This window comes from Balaenoptera borealis, assembly GCF_965194805.1.
Source record: "Balaenoptera borealis genome assembly, chromosome: 20".
Classification (NCBI taxonomy): domain Eukaryota; kingdom Metazoa; phylum Chordata; class Mammalia; order Artiodactyla; family Balaenopteridae; genus Balaenoptera; species Balaenoptera borealis.
The window spans coordinates 50873278-50895160 of NC_138879.1; positions in this window are offsets into that span (position 1 = coordinate 50873278).

Genomic DNA, 21883 nt, shown 5'->3' on the forward strand with positions numbered 1-21883 from the left:
TTCTTCAAGGGGATATTTTTAGCATAGAGCAAAACTATGAGTCTTGACTATTTATGTTGGAATCCACCACTTCGCTGAATTCTCCTGTTGTTTCTAAGAGTTTTTCAGTGGGCTAGCTTGGAATCAGCAGGTACAGAGTGGCATCATTTGTGAATGATGACGTTTGGCTTCCCCTTTTCAGTACTCCTGTCTCCCTGCTAATCTCATTGACTTGTGCTGTGAGAGCATGTTAGCCACAACGTGAGGTCACCCACGCGGCCACGGGAGGAACTGCGGACACAAACCAGCGAAACTGAGAGGGTAAAGGCAGGATTTCCCAATCTCGGCACGAGGGACATCTTGGGCTGGATAATTCCTTAGTGGGGGTGGGGACTGGGAGGGGTCCCTGTACATTGTAAGATGTTTGGGAGCATCTCTGACCTCCACCCACTGGAAGTCAATATCAACCATAGATGTCTCCAAACACTGCCAAATGTCCTCTGGGAGGTAAAAATCAAAAAAGTTGAGAACCACGGGTCTAAGGGAAAGTAGCTAGAGTCCCCTGACCCTGGAGCTGATTTTGAGCAAATCAGCAAAAGGCATCTGTCTTCTGTGAGCTCTCCATTTCAGAGTCCCCAGCTCTGTCAGGACCTTTCAGCCTCATCTTTATCCACCCCTCTTTGACCTCATACTCCCAGAAATCCAGGATTTCCCCCAGGCCATCTTCGGCAGGTGCTGTTTTCATTTCATATGCCCTGGGTTTAATGAGAATGCTTCTAGTCTCTCACCATTAGATTGATTTGAGCTCAACTTTTTAAATTATGCTAAGAAAATGTCAGTCTGAATCAGAGTGCTTTTGGCTGCAGGTCATAGAAAACTCACTCAAGCTGTCTAAAACAATAAAGAGAATTTATCAGCTTGGGTAAAAAATAGCCCAGTGGTAAAGTATGCTTCAGGTGCAGTTTGATCAGGGCTCCAGTTTCACTGTGACTCTCTGAGCTCTACCCTCCTCTACACTCTGGCTTTGTTGTCTAGTTGGCTTTCCTTTTGGGGGAAAAAAAAAATGACTGCCCAGTTTAAGATCTGACATTTGCACACCATATAGCCCAGAAGGAGAGAAAGCTTCTGTTCCTTCAACTTTTAAAGAAATAAGAAGTCCCGAGGTTTACCCTGCACCATCCAGGACTCTTTATTCATATTTGGAGCAATCATTATGGTCAAGAAATGACTTGCTGAGTTAATGTCCATCCTTAACTATTCCTTGAGGCAGTGAAATTATTCTAACCAACTTGGGGTTAAGGAGCCTCCCTTAGCACAGGGTGGAGGTCAGTACAACTCAAACCCTTGGCTGCCCCAATAGGGGAAGGGTGGATGGACACTGGGGAAGTGTACCATCTACTCCCATATGCGAAGTTAGTTAGTTTGTGTTTTAAATTAGGAGTGAATATTGAATTCAGTTAAAATTCCTTTTTGGTATCTAATTGAGTTGGTCCTATGGTGTTTTTCCCTTTGATACATAATATATCATATTAATAGATTTCATAATTTTGAAAGGCCTTTGAATTGTAGGAAGAATCCCACTTGAAGGTGGTATTTTATTCTTTTAATAGGCTGTGGAAATTTCTGCCATTATTTTTTTTATGGTTGTGCTGAGTGAGATTGGTCTAAAGTTCTCTATTTTTGTGCTAACTTTGTCAGATTTTGGAATCCATGTTATGATAGTTTTATAAAAAGAATTTGGGAGCTGTCCTTATTTCTCTAGGTTCTGGAAGAGTTTAAATAGTATCAGATTCATCTGTTACTTGAATATTTGAAAGAACTTACCTTTGAAACCATCTGGATCTGGTGCTTTTGTGGAGAGGTTGCTTTTTAATAATGTTCTCAATTTCTTCCATTGTTTTTAGTCTATTTAGGTTTCCATCTCTCATGAAGTCAATCTTGATAATTTATAGTTCCTGGAAAATATCTTATTTCACTCATCTTTTCAAATTTAGTTCCACTGAATTTTTTGCAAAAAATCTTTTTTTTCAATTTCTTTTAGATCAGTGGTATTTTCTCTTGTTTGTTTCTAATGTAGTGCTTTTGAGCTAGCTCCCAATGATTTATCAGTTTTATTGTGTGTTCCCCCATACGTACTACTTCCTTTTTTTTCTTAATTTTTTTTTTAAATTTAAAATTTTATTTATTTTGGCAGCATTGGGTCTTCGTTGCTGCACGCGGGCTTTCTCTAGTTGTGGCAAGCAGGGACTACTCTCTTCATTGCAGTGCGTGGGCTTCTCATTGCGGTGGCTTCTCTTGTTGCAGAGCACGGGCTCTAGGCATGTGGGCTTCAGCAGTTATGGCACTCAGGCTCAGTAGTTGTGGCTCGCGGGCTCTAGAGCGCAGGCTCAGTAGTTGTGGCACATGGGCTTAGTTGCTCTGCAGCATATGGGATCTTCCTGGACCAGGGCTCAAACCTGTGTCCCCTGCATTGGCAGGTGGATTCTTAACCACTGCACCACCAGGGAAGCCCTACATACTATTTCTTAAATTTATTTATCAGCTCTGTCATTTTTGTTTTCTAATTCATTAATACTTTTTTTCCCTAACCTTGGATTAACTTAGTTGATCTTTCCTAACTTTTTGAATTGCATACTTAATCTGTTTGTTTTAATTCTTTAATTCTTCCTTGTGTAACATGTTCCTAAATTGCAGGGTTTGGCTGAGTAAACAAGATATTCCACCAAAATATACTAAAAGTGAGATAAGAGATGCAGCATCACGTAGAACATGGAGAGCATTTATTTGGAGAGAGCTATACTTTAAGTCAGACCCCATTCCAAGGGGTGGCATGGACAATGCAATCTCCTGAGCCTGAGCTGGTGGACGGGTTAGAGGGGAGTTTGTGGGTTCTCTGCAGTTGGGGACACAGAGAACTGATGTCTGACCCACCCCTGAGAAAGCACAGACGGCTGCACCTAGAAAGTCACAGCATTGCCATCAGATGAGGCTGAGGGAGGCCAGCAGGACCAGACAAAGAGACCTTGCCCAAGAAACAAGAGTTGTAGCCAAAGGATGCAGCAGAGGAACCTCTTAAGAAATGAGGAAAGTGCTCGTAAGGCAAAGAGTTCACTTTAACCACATCCCAGGTACAAAGCATGTGAACCCATCTTAGGACAGTACTGACCAAGTAAGGGTTTTCTGTACCCCATTCCTTCTCCTCCTTTCCCTGAGCTTCACAGCAAAATGGGCCGGGGGTCGGGGTGGGAAGGGAGGTGTCAGAAACACTTTGAATTACTTAAGCCTGTCATTGTGCTCTCAAGTGATTATATACAATTTTAACTACCTGAGAGTTATCAGAAAAGTACTGAGTACGCTCAAGTATCCATTAGGTGTTAGGGAAAGAACAACCCAACCAAACAGACTAAAGGGATGCTCAAAAATAAAGACGTTTTTCTAATTAAATTAGAATTAAATGAGTTCTGCTTGTTCAACATACTGGTTACACTTGTTTGGTTATATAAAGTGTTTTAAGAGTAAAATTTTCCTCCCGGCACTATTTCTAAGCATCATTACTTAGTGTTTTCATTCTCATATATTCTTATTTTCTAGATATTCTTCAATGTCAGTTTTAATTTATTCTTTGACCAGGAGTTATTTTTGAGAGAGCTTTTTCTTTTTTTTTTTTTAATTTCCAGGTAGTTGATTAGCTAGACTTCGTTTTTCCCCCATCCTCTGGATACCTTTAATATCTTCTCTCTATCCCCCGTGATTTGAAATGTCACAATAGTTTGTGCTAATGTGGGTCTGTTGTTATTTATTATGCTGGCCCTTTAGACATTTGTGTCCCTTATTTCTGGGGAATTTTCTTATATTATTTCTTTCATAAGTTTCTCCTCTCCATTTTCTCTGTTCATTCTGGAACATATATTAGATCCCAGACCACCTGGATTGATCTCCTAATACTGCTCTGCACTAGTATTTCCCTCATTTTCCCTTTATGTTCTCCTTTCTTAGACATTTCTTCTAATCTAGCCTCCAGTCCTTCTACTAATTTGAAATAAAAAAGAAGTCAGCAATTGGAAACATTACGCTAAGTGAAAGAAGCCAGACAAAAAAAGGCCACATATTGTGTGATTCCATTTATACAAACTGTCTAAAATAGGCAAATCCATAGAGACAGAAAGCAGACTGGTGATTGCCTGGGGCTGGGGAGGGGCTGGGGAACACCTGCTTCATGGGTACAGGGTCTACTTTTGGGACGAGGACAATGTTTGGAGCTAGACAGAGGGAAGAGTTGCACAACACTGCGAATGTTCTAAATGCCACTGGTATATTTTAAATCGTTTGTTTCATATTATGTAAATTTCACCTCCGTTAAAAAAAAATAAAGCAAATTTTTCAGAAAAGCAAGTGAAGAAGAAAAGAAAGCAGCAACTTTTAATTCCCAGGATCTCTATCTGGTTCTTCTCATTTTGTTTTCCATAACATCCATTTTGTCATTTATTTAATGAATGTAAGAGTCTCTCAAATACCTCTGAGGATACTCATTAAATTCTTTTATTCTCTTTTGTAGTATCTCAGTTTTCTCTAAAATTATTTTTAGATATTTATTTATTTTCATCTCTTCTTTTTGTTAAGAGTCTGCGGTTGTTTTAAAATATGTTCACAAATACTTTGGTACTCCTTCCTTCAAAAGGTGAAGCCTAATTCCCCTCCCCATGAATGTGGATTCAGTGACTTGTTTCTAATGATAGACGAAAATGGAACCGGTGGTGTACAATCCAAGATTAGGTTGTAAAAGCCTTCCTCCCAGGGCTTGCTCTCTCTCTCTTCGATCCATCAGTCTGGAAGAAGCCAGCTGCTATGTCATGAGGACCCTCAAACAGCCCTTGAGTAGAGAGGTCCACGTGGTGAGGGACTAAAGCCTCCTGCCATCAGCCAGCAATGAACGGAGACCTCCTGCCCACATAGTTTCTCAACTTACAGGTGCTGCTTTCGGGTACTCAGGTAGGGAGGTGGCCAAAACAATGGCAAGTCCCTAAATGATAGAAAGAGCAGGTGGCCTTTTCTCTGGGATCTTTCACTGTATTTAAAAGAAGGCACTGGGCTTCCCTGGTGGCGCAGTGGTTGAGAATCTGTCTGCTAATGTAGGGGACACGGGTTCGAGCCCTGGTCTGGGAAGATCCCACATGCCGCAGAGCAGCTGGGCCCGTGAGCCACAGCTACTGAGCCTGCGCGTCTGGAGCCTGTGCTCCGCAACAAGAGAGGCCGTGATAGTGAGAGGCCCGCGCACCGCGATGAAGAGCGGCCCCCAATCGCCGCAACTAGAGAAAGCCCTCGCACAGAAACGAAGACCCAACACAGCCAAAAATAAATAAATAAAAATAAAAGAAGACACTGATTTGTTTCCCAGGGAAGGAGGTGGATGCCGGACGGCTGGGGTTTCTGTGGAGGGAAAAGGAGCAGGAGATGTGACACTGTGTAGATGTTCAGTTAGTCCCTACTTTCAGCCTGTTCTCTCACTCAGTTTACTAGGGTTTCAGGATCCCAAGTCTCTCTGGGTTATAGAGGGCGAAGGAGAGTCTTCTTAATCTCTATCCTTGTCTACTTTAGCTCTCCCCTGCACTTTCTCTACCCTGCATTGTGAGTTACCTCTCTTCTGTCTTAAAGAAATTTGTTGAAGTCATCTCTCCATGGCTGAGCTTTCACTCACTCTCTTTGACATGGTTAATTATACTTTTTTTTTTTTCTCTTGCTATCATTTTAGTAGGTCTCTGGGGGAAGATAGTATCTAGTCATTTTAACCACAAGTCCTTTTCTTTAACTCTTAATTTTTGCATCATTTTATTTTTAATCCATCTCTTAAATACAACTTAACATTCAACTTGCTTATTTTAATTAGTAAGCTTGTCTCCTTTATTTTATGTAAATAATAGATACTTCTGGGTCTTATTTTATCCTCATTTTTGTTGCTTTAAATGCTTTCTCGATACCCATTATTTCCTACACGAATTGTCTTACGTGTCTTGAGTATAAGTTTTCTTTCTTGTGAGTTGCAAAGTACACAAAATATGTTCTAACCCTCCAGTAGTTGTCTTCATAATTTTTTTCATGACATGTAATCCCTGCTTCTTGGATGTCTTGAGGTCTTGCTCTAAAACTTTGGTCACCAAATTTTTTTATATAAAGGGTAAAAGAGTAAATATTTTAGGCCTTGCAGGCCATATGGTCTCTGTCACAGTTACTCACTTCTGTGGTAGCATGAAAGCAGCCACAGACAATAAGTAATTGAATGAGCAGGTCTGTGCTCTAATAGAACTTTATTTACAAAACCAGATGACAAGTAGAATCTGGCCCATGGGCCTTCATGTGCTTACTTCTGCTCTAAAAGATGAGAAAATTATCACACACTTCGTCTTTCCCTTTCTCCTTCAGTAGTTGAGACTATAGCCTTATTTTCAGTTATATTGACGGTTCACTTCATAACATCAAAAAATAGAATGAACTGTGAAAGACAATGTCAAGAGAATGAGAAGATAAGCCACAGACTGGGAGAAAATATTTGCAAAAGACACATCTGATAAAAGACTGCTATCCAAAATATATAAAGAACTCTTAAAATTCAACAAGATAACAAGCAGCCCAATTAACATATGGGCCAAAGACCTTAGTACACACCTCCCCAGAGACGGTACACAGGTGGCAAATAAACATATAAAAAGATGCTCCACAGACTATGTCATCAGGAAAATGTAAATTAAACAATGAGATATCACTACACATCTTTTCGAATGGCCAAAATCTGGAACGCTAACACCACCAAATTCTGGCCTCCAGAATTGTGAGAGAATATATTTCTTTTGCTTAAAGCCATCAAGTTTGTGGATATTTGTTAGAGCAGAATCTAGTACACAGGCCATTGGTGATCATGCTAAGTGAAGGTATTAAGGTAAGTATTGTTCCCATTTTACAGATGAGAAAATCAAGTCTCTGTAAATCCCCCGGGATCACACAGCAGGCCAATAACAGGGCCGGGGCTCAACCCAGTCCTGCCAGGTTCTGAAGCCCAAACCCTTACCCATTATCTGACACCGTCTCCATCAGTAGACACCCAGGGTCCAGCATCAGGGAGCTGGTCATCCTCCACTGCCCAGCACTGTCCTGCCAACTCAGAACATTCTCTCCAGAGCTCAGCCCAGATGCTGGATCTCCTACAGTGGGCACCTGGCAACCCTCCTGCAAAGCACTGAGGCCATACCTAGTAAGCCATAAATATTCAAACCTTCAGACCCAATGATGCATCTCATTGACATTTTTCTCGAAGAAGCCACACCTGAAAATGTCCATCACAGCATTCATTATAATTGCATAGAAATAGAAAAAAGCTAAATGTCCAACAGTATGAGTTTGGTTAAATAAATTATAATACATCAATAGATGGAAGGATCCACATCCTTTCAAAATGATGCTTATAAAGACTAGGAGGAAATATGAAAAACAATTCTGATGTGATGCGAAGCGGAGAAAGGGATAAAAAGCGTTCAAATTTAGAAATTTGACAGAGAAAAAGACAGAAAGGAATATACCAAAATATGAATAATAATTAGGTTAAAAATGAGAACTTTGGTGACTTTTTTCTTATCCCCTAGTAAACAAATTTTCTATAGTGATATTAAATTCCCTCTATGATCAATTTTTATATACATAAGAAGGGACATTTTCAGCTGTATAACATATTTATAAGAACCAAACCAGCATGATAAAGATTCTCATGACTACAATCCATAAATGATTCAGGATCTGGGAGTACTACTTAGTCTGGAGATGGACAGACAAAGGGGGTCTTGATCACCATCCTTCAGCACATGAGAGCTGTCTTTTGTGAGAAAAACGAGCCTTGCTCCGTGTGAAGACAGAGAGCTGGATGAAGAGTACTGGGAAACCATCTCTTTATTCTGCATAAGACTCTGCAAGAGTGAAATTTCCCAACAATACACAAGCCTGCCTGTAATGTGGGGAGTGCCCCGTCCCTGGAGATATTCAAGCCTAAGTCAGAGCTGCGGTTGTCTGATATGAAGAAGGAGGTTGAAAGAAGGTGGGAAAAAAAAAATCAGGATGTGGCAGAAATACAATAAGCACGTGACTGATGGGGGTCAGAAACTTCAGTGGCCCCAGAGGCCTTTCCTGAAGTTCCTACAGCCTGGGCCAGCCCTCACGCCCAGTGGGTTTCACCAAAGGAAAGTGCAGATGGGAAAAATCCCACAAGCTGTTGTAAACGCCTTAGAACACAAGAGCCAGAGGACCCTTGAGGCCACTTGGCTCCAATCCTCTTGTTACCAAAGAGGACGGAGATTCAGAGAGGGCAGGTGTGTGGTGGGGACACACAGCAGGTCTGTTTAGAGCTGTTACCCCGCACCCCCTGCATTTCTGTTTCCCTCCAGATAGGAGGACAAACTCAGCAAGGGCTGTGACCCCACCTGGAGAGAGAAAAACAGAAACATCAAGAGTCAGAATGAAAAGGTGACTGCTCTTCTGGTCTAACTCTCTCCCCTTGCTCTTTGAATCAGACACACACACACACACACACACACACACACACACACACACGACTGCTTCTCTGTGAAGAAATTAATGACTCCTGGGCTGCTCATTGTTCTTTTACTTTGGTAACAAAAAGCACTCTGATCACTCTGGTTTCATATAAAACCAATACTTGATGGAAGGCGATATGTGTCTGGAAATAATGAAACGTCTATCGGAGCCCGGGCACCATACCAGCCTGAGGTGAGAGTGGAACGCACCCCACTTCATATTTCATTCCAAGGAAATGCCCTCCTGTAATGAAAATAGTCGTGTCCGTGCCGCCGGGCCCGAGACGAGGGAGCCAGAGTGTTTCCCGAAGAAACCCAGGGAAGAGCCGATCAATAAAATCCATCAGACTCACTGCATCCTTGAAGCACTTTCTGTGTTCATTTATCCTGGACCTGGGAGTGATTATGTCAGGGTGTTTTTCCCGAGGATTCTGGCAAAACAACTTTCCATCCCAAGTCTCTTTCATGAAAGGCTTTGGTTTCTTCAAACCTGTGCTTGCTGTTTATTTCAGCCTCCTGGGCAGTGCAGGGGCCTTTCAGGATGAGTTTATCATTGGCAACAGGTGTCCTAATGGTGCAGAGACCCATCATTAGTGAACCTCCATCCTCCCACTTCTGGCCATGGGGAGCACGGAGACAGTTATCAGAGGTCCACCCTGGCCCCTTCTGAGAGCCCAGACCAAGAGCTGATTTCCTGTCTCAAAGTCCCTAAAGCAAATGCATTAGCAGCTTTGGGGATGATGGGACATTCCTAGCAAACGAAAAGGTGAAAATGTCTGCTGCAAAGTCCTCTGCTCTTTAGAAAAATCTTCTAAGATAACTGTAGATTCACATGCTGCTGTAAGAAGTAACACAGAGACAGCCCCGTCCACTTTGCTCAGTTTGCAAAACTGTGCTGTAACATCACCACCCGGATGCAGAGCGCTGATACAATCCACTGATCTTGTTCAGATTCCCTCAGTTTTCCTTGTACTCATTTTGTGTGTATGTACTAGGTTCTGTACAATCTTATCTCCTGCTAGTGATAATTTTAGTAGCGGTCGCTGTATCACCTTGTATACAACTCCACACTCAAGATACTGACCCTTCTCTCGTCTTTTTAAAACCATACTCACCATGTTCCACTCACCACCACCCCTAATCCCTGGCAACCACTAATTTGTTCTCCATTTCTATAGCTTTGCTGTTTCAAAAATGTTACGTAAATGAAATCATACAGTATGTAACCTTTGGGGATTGGCTTTTTCCATTCAGCACAGCTCTCTGGATATTCAGCCAAGTTGAATCAACAGTATATTCCTTTTCATGGCTGAGTAGCAATTAGTCCATGGTATGGATGCACCTGTTTGTTTAACCATTTACCCGTCAAAGGGCATCTGGGATGATTTCCAGTTTTCAACTCTTGCAAATAAAATAGCCATGAAATTTTATGTACAGATTTTTGTGTGAACATACATTTTCGTTTCTCTGGGATAAACACCTAGGAGTGCAATTTGCTGGGTTGTACGGTAGCTCCAAGTTTAGTTGGTCAGGAAACTGCCAAACTGTTTTTCATAGTGGCTGGACCATTTTACATTCCCACCAGCAATGCCTGAATGATCCAGTTTCTCAGCACCCTCACTGGCATTTGGTGTTGCCACTATTTTTTATTTTAGCCATTCCGATAGGAGCATAGTGATATCCCTTTGTGGTTTTAACTGGCATTTCCCTAACAGTTACTGGTGTTGAGTGTCTTGGGTTTATTTGCCATCTGTATATCTCCTTCAGTGAAATGTCTATTCATGTGTTTGGCCTATTTTCCAGTTGGAGTGTTGTTTGGTGTGTGTGTGTGTGTGTGTGTGTTTGGTGTGTGTGTGTTTGGTTTTTGTGTGTGTGTTTGTGTGTGTGTGTGTGTGTGTGTGTTTTCTGTCATTCTCTGCTCTTTACACCCTTGACTCCACAAGGCAAATTTCACAGCAAGCACGAACCACCGAGCTGGCCACGCCTCACGGGCAGCTGTGCTGAAGTCTTCCTACCCACCAAGGAGGGAAAAGCCAGAAATCTGAGAGAGCACCACCCCCTACCCTATTCTCCTCCTTCCTTCTCTCTCTCTCACCTGCGCTTTACCGTGGGGGGAAAATTAGCCTCAGGAGAAGGAATTTTGATCCCAGCTCCGCCATGGCCTGTTGTGCAGTCCAGGGGCCCTTTCATCCCCTCTCTGACCTTTTACTTTCCCATCTGTAAAATCAGAGTGTCGGGCCTGGTAACCTCTGACATCCTGGTCTGCCTTCTTCCTCATCTCTGTCTCTGGGTTTGGTCCACCACTGACAATTCTGCAAAGAGGGACGTCTCTGTTCTCAGCATGTGCTGTTTGCAGCTTCCCAGCACGATCCTCCCATCTCTTGGTTGACAACCCGGGGTTTTAAGGCAGGCATCTACTCTCCCTCACACATCCTGGGTGCTTCAGAGGAAGCTGACTTCATCCCCCAGCTCTCATTCCCTCCCCCAACTGGGGCCGTGTGCCAGCCCGAAACTAATCTGTGTGCTCCATCCCCTTGGAGATTTGTCACCTAAGTGGATCCAACAACTGAAGCCTGAGGATTTTGTTTGCTGGTTGGGGGCAAAAGTACCCTCCTCCCCAGGGAATATGAACCAGGGCGCCAACAGTCTTCCAAACTGGCAGGCATCTTGGAGTCACGAGGGGAGACACCTATGAAAAAGGAACCATCACGGAGGAGGAGGAGGGGACAGAAAAGAGAACCTGGGTCTTGGTCATATTATCGTCAAGACCCCCCTGAAGACTCACCCTATCACGAGCCAAGGCATTATCTTTAACCAGCTGGATTTTCTTTTACTTGCATTCAAAAAATCCAAGTGGGCACAGATGGCCTCCAGAAACCCCGACAGTCTGGAGTAATTCAGGGACACCTTCCCGTTTTCTGGCACAGAGAACCTCCCTTTGAAAGTACTGTTGCGTGTCCTCACAAGCGTGGGCAGTGCTGTCCTTTCTCCCTCGTAGTTTTATTTATTTTTTATTTTTGAAGCTTGATTCAGATATAACTGATTTACCAAAAAATGCACATATTTTATGTGCACATTTTGCTGAGTTTGGACATATAAATACACCTGTGATATCATCACCATGATCAAGGCATTAAACATACCCATCCCCTCCGAAAACATCCTTGTGTTCTTTGTGTGGTTTTTTGTTGCTGTTGCTGTCGTTGTTTTCTTTTTGTGTTTTGGTTTTGGTTTGGGGATTTGGGGGGTTTTTTTGGTGGTAAGAACACTTCACATGAAATCTATATTCTTAACATATTTTAATGTGCACAATACCGTATTGTTACCTTGCAGGCTCTGCAGATGCAGAACCAACAACCTCAATACCCTGCCTGCCCCTCTGAGGACCATCTGCCCCGATGGGCAGACAAGGGAGACAGGGTCTCTGTTCTCCACCAGCAAGCTGCCGTGCCAGAGGGGATCTCAGAAGGGAGAAGCAGACCAGGGTCTTGTGTAGTCAGATGCTTAAGGAGAAACTTGACCTCATGACAACTCTGCTTTGTGACCTGTACACTCCACACACACTCAGGGTCCCTCCAAAGGTTCATTCTCTGGTTGCAGTGGTCTTTCCTCTCCATCCAGGTACACAAACACTTCTCACCTGCAGTTGTGCATGATGCATATGGGAGCAAGTCCACCTTGACTTTTTGTACTTCAAGGGGCCCAATACCTGTTTGTTGAGTTAACTGACCTCAACTTACCAATCCATGCAATGGGCGCATGCCAAACAACGCCCATGCCTGGGGTCCGGTGCCAGGTCAGTAACTCTGGAGGAATCCCAGACTTCTCTGTGTGTTTCCAGTCTCCCCATCTGCTCACTTGGTGTCAGCAACCACATGGCCATCTACCCCTGAGAGCTGGCAGTGGTGCAGGAGGGACGAGGGATCTGGCTCTTGGGACACCCGGGCTGTGGCAGCAGTTGGGTCCCAGTCTAGGGCCATGGCCAAGTCAGCCTGGGAGAGAGCGCTGTTTTGTTTGCTTTGCTTGCTGACAGTCCCTTCGTCCAGGTCAGAACTGACCCAGTGGCTGTGCCCTCATTAGCACCACGTTCCAACTTCTGAACTAGCTGGCAGGTCACTTCTGAGGTTGCTTTTGAAGTTCACATTCTAACAGCAATGACGTTGGGGGAGGACGGTACCGGACCCGAAAGGGAACAGGTGAGGCAGGATGACGGTTGGAAAGGCAAGAGCAGGCAGGTGTCACCCTTCTCTGCCAGCACATCTGGGAGTGGATGTTAGGGGGGCTGCACCCTGTTCCCCTGCTCAGCCCTCAGGTCAGTTACACCCACACTCATCTCCTATCCCTGGGTGTGGTCTGGGGATTGTAGTGTGGAACTGGGGGCTAGCAGGACTCCTCATGCAAATTAGAAAGAGTCTCCTGAATTGGAAGGAGAGGAGAGCCCTGTGGCCCTGGCGCAGTGGGTTCCTGGGCTCCTCGGGGTCCTGGGCTCCTCTGCCTGGCACTGACCTGGATGGCAGCGGCAAGATTCCAGGGAGGAACAGCTGTGTCTCTTTCCCAAGTGGGACCTGGAAGCAGCAAGGAGCTTCCAAGCCCCAAAGCACCGTGCGTTCCCATCGTGGGTCTGCCAGCCCCGCCGGCAAGGCAGCGACCTTGAACGCAGCATCAGGAAGGAAGGCCTGTCTCAGCCCTTCACCGAGCATCCAGAGGGAGGCGGAAATGGGACACCAAGCCATGCCCACCCCAAGTCACTCACAGACCAGGTGGAAAGATGGAACATGCCACACAAAAGCAAGAGGACATGACGATTCCAGAAGCCAAGCGCTCACTCTGGGGACAGTGGCCCTTCAGTATTCCTGTGTGCTTACATAGCCTCTACTTTGTGTGGAGGTGGAGGAAAGGGATAGCTAGTGCTCTGGTGTCTCTTCTTATAAGGACACCAATCCTATTGATCAGGGCCCCTCCCTTTTGACCTCAGTTAACCTGACTTACCTCCTCAGAGGTCCCATCTCCAAATACAGCCACGCTGGGGGGGTAGGGCTTCAACACATAAATGTTGGGGGCAGGAGACGCAAACATTCAGTGCTTCACATCTAGCTGGGGCTTGATGGTGAGATTAGCCAAGTCTCGAAGGCTGCCTGCCCCACCCCGGCTCCTTCCCCTGTGATCATTCTGGAAAACAAGACATGTCTTCCTACAGCAGAGAGGCGGGCAATATTGAAATTGCTCCCCTAATCTTTATGCGATTGCCTTCTCCCTGATAGAAATATTGTCTCTTGCTGAGTATTTATTGTCTGCTTCTCTCCAAAGTATTGACTTTATGTAACAGTTTGATATACATCAAATCCCTTACGGATTTAATAAACTTCTCTGGTCAGCCTTCTGTTGTGAACACAATGAGATTTATGGTCGTCTTAGTGTAAAACCGTTTTTCCTTGAAATTTTCTACTTCCAGATATCAAAAGATAAGAAGGGAAGCATTTATCATCTTGGAAATCGTACCCCATGTCGGCCTGCCGGGTATTAGTCAGAAATGACTAGTGGTTAAAGGACTACAATATGACAAATGTTTGACTGATGAACAGCTGAGGCTGGGAGAAAAGTGGGATTTAAAAAAAAATTCCTCCTCTTCCCCTCAAAAAGAATTTTTCTTCGCAATTAATCATGAGAGCCTCTGGGGCAGAGTGCAGACTCATTTGAGTTGGATGCATAACCTTGGGAGGACTCAAGTGAAAGGTTAACAAGTCGAGTCAATTCAGGACACATTTAGCAAGCGCCAATTTCGTGCCAGGGGAGGGCCGAGAACCTGCAGACAGAGGCCGTGATGCTAGAGCGTCCAGATGCAGGGGGGCAGGAAGGCACCTGTGTGAAGACTAACTCTTCCTCTGGGGACTCCTGCACCTTCTACATCCATCTCCGAGGCTCTTACCCCAGGCATATAATCACCCACTCACATCTCTCTCTCTCCCTTAGACTGAATCAAATCAAGATCAGACCTTTAGCGCCTAGAGAATGCAAGATCTAAGGGTTGTTTGTCAAGTGAATAAGCAAGTGAATGAATGAATGAATCTGGCCTAGATTGTTTGGAAGCGGTGAAGACGAACAAGAAGACCATCCAGGAAACGACTGAACTATATGGGGATTTAGCATTCTCCTTGATCTCAAAAGAAACTTTCTGGAAGGAAACACGGCCATAACGAGGAGTTTGAGAGGATCAAGAGAGAGGAGCCCCTTCGGTGTTCCAGATGCTTTTTTGAAGAACTTATGGGACAGGGGAGAAGAAATAGGAAAGAGATTTACTGAGTCTCAAAGCCTCCCGTTAAAATTCAATGCAGTGAGAAAAGTGGGTTTCCACATTTAATTGTCTTTCTCACGGTAACTGCGTGTCAGTCTTTTCTAAGAGCCTATTAATTCTGTAATTTAGTGCAGCGAGAACAGAGGGGCTGCCAGAGCCAGCATGGGGCTTTTTCCTTCCTCATTGACTACCTGTCATCCTGCATGAACGTTAGAGTGCCTTCCACCTTGAACGCTGGAGATACCCCCAAATTAAAAAGTTTTTATAGCCAGTTTGATAATTAAGAAAAAAACTATTTGTGCATCAGTTGGCAAAAATGGGGTCCACGTCACTGGATGTTATGATTTTCATAGCAGCTAAAGAATAACTGAGCTAGTCAGAAGGGCCCTGCGGATGCCAAGTCCTGGACAGACAGATGACCCAAGTGGCTCTTCCGTGTGGGTGGAGCTGCTGTCAAATAAAAAACTGATTTATTCACGTGACCCCCAAACCCGCTGAGCGATGCACCTGTGTACATTTGATGCACGGCCGGGTTTGCCTCGTCCCAGCCCTCCCCTCCATCAAAGGCGTCCTGCAGTCTCTGTCTCAGTCTGTGTTTAATTAGGACCCCCAGCAGGTCTGACTTCCTTAGAGAAGGAGTGCTCCACAGCTTGGGGGCCCCTAGCTGGCAGGGCTTTCGCAACATAATGGGGATCTAGCAGCTAGTGAGTCACTGTGAACTTGCATTGCCGTTTTCTGCTCTCAGAGAATAGACTGCTCCTCTGCTCTTGCCACTTTCTCCCCACGGTAACTGTGAAGCAGCAGGGATCAGATGTGGGGGAAATAGCACATGTTAGCAGAGAGCCAGAGGTAGCCCTGCCTCCACCACTGTCTCACTGGGGTCTTGGGTCTGTCTCTGGCCGAAACTCTGAGCCTTCACTTCATTCCTTTATTCATTCATTCATAAAGCACATATTTACTATGACTGCTGTCTGTAAGTCCCTCTGCTGGGTCCTAAGAACACAGTGATGGACCAGGCTAGCGTCTGCTCTCCAAGGGTGATGCCCCGATGGGAAGGGTGGTCTGTCAGGCAGCAAGGAAAGCATGTGCATTGAACCCAGTCGATAAAGGGCGTTTCACATCCAGGGAACTGCTGGGGGTTGCTTGGACCTAAGTGCTCATGAAACGGAGCAGGACCCCATGGTCCTTGTCCCCCATGTCCTCAGCCTGCCTTTTGTCTGTGGAAAAACTTTAGCCAAAGAATAAGTTTAATCAGAGAAGTGAGAAAATACAGAAACAGAGGAAAAGTCAAAGGAGACCAAATAATAATAGTTTAGTCATTAAGCATAGTCCAGGACCTTTAGTTCCTCCTCAAGGGCTGTAGATAATATTCTGAGCCGTAGCCTGTGAGCTGTCTTGTAGGTACTGAAACACCCAGCAGGTGGAAGAAGTTAACCACATGGTGACCAGACTGTAGCCATGACATAAGCTGCTGCAATTCTGAGAACTGGTCTCAAGGAAATGGGAACAAACCGACCCTGGAACTGAACAATCAAGATGACGCTGGTCAGACCACCGATGACCAATTTCAAGGTGACTGTCAGAGCTGACTGTATTGTTTCTGCATGTACCCCCTCCCTCTGTCTATAAAAGCTTGCTCCCTGATTGTCGGGGGGTGGGGGAGGGAGACGGCCTTTGGACAGGCGTCTGCCCTCCCACCCCCATTGCCAGTGTCCAAAATAAAGCAAACTTTCCTTTCCGCCAGCCTGGCCTCTTTACTGGCTTTTGAGCGGCGAGCAGCCGGACCTGGGTTCGGTAACACTCGGAGCATGGAAGAAAGATGAACTGGGAAGCTACAGGAGGCTGCAGACCCAGACCCTTTTTGTATCTCATTCTAAGGAATTGGGGTTTTTTTCTGAAAATAATGAGGCCTGAGGTGACCGCTGTCTGTCTCTTGTATCGTTTTGTGATTTTTTTTTTTGTCATTGCTATTATTTTTGTGGGGACCTTATACTGAATGCACATACAATGTAAGCACTTCAAACACCGAATTAGTTCCCATTAAAAACTTTCCTTTAAAAATGTTGACTTTCTGATTATGATAGCAATATATTTATTAAGAAAAATTTAGGAAGACTGAAAATGTACAAAAAGTCAAAAAAAAAAAAAAAAAGACTCACAATCCAAGAGCATTTTTAAGTATACTCAATCACAATTATAAACCTCTCCCTCCATCCCACATACCATCCGCCCCTCTGTCCTTGACAACACCTCAGTGACCATCTATCCAGCTCTGATTTCAGTGGGATTGCTGAGCCAGAACCCAGGTATGCCCTTTTTTTTTTTTTTTTAATTTTTAAAGATACTGCCAAGTTACCTGAGAAATACTACATCAGTTTACCAAGAGGTTTATAAGCCTGTCTGTTTCCCTACATCCTTGCCAAGCCTAAGCATTGTCTACATTTAAAAAAATTTTCCCAGTGCTATAAATCAGAAATGTTTTACTTGAGTGTTTTTAATTATTAGTGAGGTAAATGGCATTTTGTGTTTGTTGGCCATTGCCGTTTTTCTTCTTCAGTCTTCTGTGGATTGATGGTCTGTTCATTTCTTTTGCTTCACTGTATGTTTGTTTTTTACTTATTGATTTGTAGGAGTCCCTCCTATATTAGGCATATTAACTTTAGAAAATTAATTAATTTATTAAACAAGTTTTAGTAACTTTATACAATAAATAGACATTATGATTTTTGCGGAAGAAATTATCGTTTGCGTGTATTTACTTATGTGAAAAAACATTTACACTGCACCAAGTTCAAAGTCATGGGAAAAAAAACCTATACAGCATAATCCCAGATATGGAACCAATGTGCTTAAGAAAAAAATGCATGAGGGAAAAAATAGTCTGAAACAGTATATACTAAAATGTAAATAGTGGTCCTAAGGGGCAGAATTACAGGTGACTTCTGTTTTTTATGGCTTAGTAACTTTTTAATCCGTTAGATGCATTTAAAACATATATAAACACACATACATGTGTGTTTGCATCTATTACATGTGTTGCAAATATTCTCGCTCATTCTGGTGTTTGGATTTTATTTGCATCGTTCGCTATGTCAAAGGTTTAAATGTTGATGTAGTTAACTGTATAAATCTCTTCCTTCATAGCTTTGAGGTTTTGTGTATTGCTTAGAAAGGCATTTCTACCCCAAGATTATAAAATCATTCTCCTAAATTTTATTTTAGTTCTATTATGATTTGGGTCTTTTTTTGTAATTTAGATTTGTTTTAATCAATTAGGGGTTCACTTTTATGTAAGGTGTGAGATAAGAATCTAAAATGTGTTCTGTTCCAAATAGGTAACAAATTGCCCAACACCAATTTATTGAATAGATCACCCTTTTTGCTCTTGATTTAGACTACCTCCTTTATTGCCTAATACATTCCCTTACAAACTTGAGTCTGTTCCTAAATTCTCTGTTCTGTTCCATTGATTTGTGGGTTCATTTATGTGCAAATGTGTTTTAATTATTTTTGCAACTTCATAGCACAATTCTAAGAAGCCAATGTTAATGGCACTTCCCTGCAGAAAAAAAAATGGAGGGGGAAACAAGAGAAAGATAAACATAAAAATACCCAAGAGTGGTTACCTGCGGGTGGAGGAGACAAAGAGATGGGTCGAGAAGGAACATACAGTGGCTTCAACAGCACTGGTCAGGTTCTAATACTTAAGCAGGGAGCCGTTTCACTGGTGTATGTCTTATTACATTTATTATTATGCGTCATAGTCAATATTATATATATTTTTTGTATATGTCGATTATTTCATTTTAACAAAGAATAATAATGAGGGAGGGTTTCTGGTTCAAGATGTTGGAATAAGACAATGCTAAAACCCCTCCTTTCTGCCCCAAACTCCTAGTGCCAAGGAAAAACACACAAGCGTGCTCAAAAATAAGAAAGAGAGATCCCTGTAGATCTTAAAGCAAGACTCCTAAAAGAAACATTGGCGCGTACCTAGCAGCAATAAATGGAACTAAAACTACACAGCCTGCCCCAGGCTGCAGCCCAGATGGATGCCTCCCCAAGAGGCCAAGGGTCAGAAACCCACTTCCCGTCCACCCACAACTACACTGAGGTTTCCTGCACCCAGTGACCGAGAGGACAGGACCTAGGGACCGGGTGGAGGCTGCTGAGAAATCCAGCAGGTGAATTCAAAAACAGGAGGCACAAAGCAGCCGAGGAAAATCACCACCACAAACTCCACAAAGGAAATCACTTACCTCTGAAGGAAAAGGGATCAAACAGAACCCTCCGAGAAGGATTACGTACATAACAAGCACCGTAATAGACTTACAGGGGTCAAGAAAGGAACCACAACCGTGACACGAGAAATAAAATGATGAAATAAAAAGGAAGTGGCTATGAAAAGGAACCAATTAGAGATCTTAGAAATGAAAGAGAGTTCATGAAATTTTAAAACTCAATGGAGAATTTGACCAGAATGGTGGACAGAGCGGAAGAGAGGAAATTGAGAACACAGAGATCAAACAGAACAGAGCCAAACAGAGATAAGAGATTTAAAAATATGAAAGAAGAAGTTGAAAGGCAGGAAACGCGACTCCAAGACTCCAAAATAGGTCTGATGGGAGCTACCAGAGAAGTCGGTGCTTGAAGAGCTAACAGCTGAGAATTTCACCGAACTTAAATAAGCCATGAGTCCCTGGATCTAAAAATGCTACCAAGTGTTACGAAGGATAAATAAAAAATCCATACCTACACTCATGATGGTAAAACTCAGAACATACAGGATAAAGAGAAAATTCTTAAGGGTACTGAGGAGAGAGATTGCTAAAAAAGGAGTGAGGGCCATCCTTCCTTCAGACATCACAAAGCTGGGTAGTTGAGTGCCTGAGACCAATCTCAGCTCCATTCCCTCTACCTGTGTGGCCTTGAGCACATCATTCTGCCTCAGTTTCCTCCTCTGTAAAAGAGGGATACTACTAGTACCTCCCTCATAAGGTTGCTAGGAGGACTAAATGACTGAATCCATGTGAAGCCCTTAGAACAATTCTTGACACATGGTACGAGATGGAGAAGTGTTAGCATTCATTAACTGTATTTATTATTCTCATCATTGTCAAATTTCTCCTAAGCAACACAGGAAGTCAGAAGACAGTAGGACTTAGGGCCACCCATGTCTGCTGATGAGGGAGGTCTTCTCAATGGACTGGAAAGAGGAGAGAAGGAGATCTGTATTGTGGATCACCCACGACAGGACAGGGAATTTTCACACGTTGCCTCATTTAATCTTTGCAACACCTTGAGATGAGTCATGATACAGTCATCATTCAGCGGAGAAAACTGAGGCTCTGAGAAGCTCAGGGGTTTGCCCAAGGTCCCTGAGCTGGGAAATAGTGGAGCCAGTGGACTCAGACATCTGACCCCAAAGCCCGAGCTCTTGGTAATCCCGTGAGAAGACTGGGGGGTGCTGGGCCCCTGGCCTTGAGTCTGGTCCTGGAGCTTATGCCTCTAGAAGCACCTCCTCTGGCCTCAGAAAATGTAGCACTACCTTCAAACAGGAAGAAAAATAAACTATCCTGATTTCTTACAACAGCTTCAATAACCAACATGACATTGTGAAGGACATGCCAATATTTGTAATCTCCCCTGACAAGTTGTTAAGTATTTATAGAAACATCCTCTCCTGGTCCTGCTTAAGGAAAGTACTGTATCTAATTTCCTCTGGAGACATGTGCTGGGGGAAATCAGAAAGATAATCTGTCATCATAAAGAGCAATAAATAGTCACCCTGAAAGAGTTGCTTGTTTAGCAGAGTTGCTTGAATATTAACAGATTTTCTTTTCATCATACCTTTGCGATGATAAGCGCTGGGGGGTCATGAATTAGGAAGGTGCTGGGTTCCAGACTTTCAGGGATGGGGGAGGAAGCTCAAGGCTGGGGCAGTGCCCCCTGAGCTCAGGACACAGACACAGGATCAGCATGGGGAAACCACAGACAATGGGAAGAAAAGGTAATTTCTGGAGGACAAAGCTCTCTGAGGACTCCCGGAACCAAAGACACATTGAGATCTTCAGTGTTTCTCTTTTAAATGAAATGCAATCTCACTGAAATCAAGAAGCACAAGATCTGGGCTTCAGTTTTTTCTTCTGCTGGATGATGTTTGCCAAAGCTGTTCCCCTCTCTGGGACTCAGTCTTCCCCATGTGTCAAATGGAATAAAAGGTTGAAGCAGATTATCTCTGAGGGTTATATTTGCTCCAATATTCTCTAAGAAGTGCCCTGGAAAGGTATGATGGCAAATGGGCATTGGTTCTGGCCCAGAGGTTCAGAGCCAGGCCAGGTGTTCTCAACAGGTTATTTGATCCAGATGCCCCTGCCCAGGACCCAGGTGGCTGAAACACACCCTCTCCCTCCTTGGCAAGTACTTGTGCGTGGACAGCTCTCTAAAGACCTTTCAGATCCCCCACTACTTATTTTGTGTGAATCAGTCCAGGACTGAAGAATAGAGTTCTTCAAGGGCCCTCCGAGAGGAGGATAGAATGGAACTCCATGTGCTGAAAAGAGCAGTTGATCCTGGAGACAAGAAGATTCTGATGAATGGGTTACACATTCTCTGTGGGGTCCAACTGGTGACCCAAGATTCATCTTCAAATGGGTGCCCCCTAAGGGAAACCAATCTCAGCTTTGTGGATGGAACAAATGGATACCGTTGGAGATGTCCAGAAATTGAATGAGCTGTTTCAGGTGGTAATGAGCTCCCCATCACTTGGGCTGTGCAAGCAGAAGTTCACTGACCACCTCTTGGGGAGGATGGAGAAGAAATTCCTAGCCTGGATGGGGAAGTTGGACTAACTTACTCTAAAGATCCTTCTGATTATAGAACACTGACTTTATTTCCGGCGTTCCAGTAATTTTTAGATCATTCTCGCTCTTAGGATATGTAAAAGTAATTTTTGGTCCTACAAGATCCTGACAAGTTGGACGTAGTCTCGCCCACAACAGAGGCCAGCAGCAGCACCAGGAGGCCTTTCCCTCTGGAC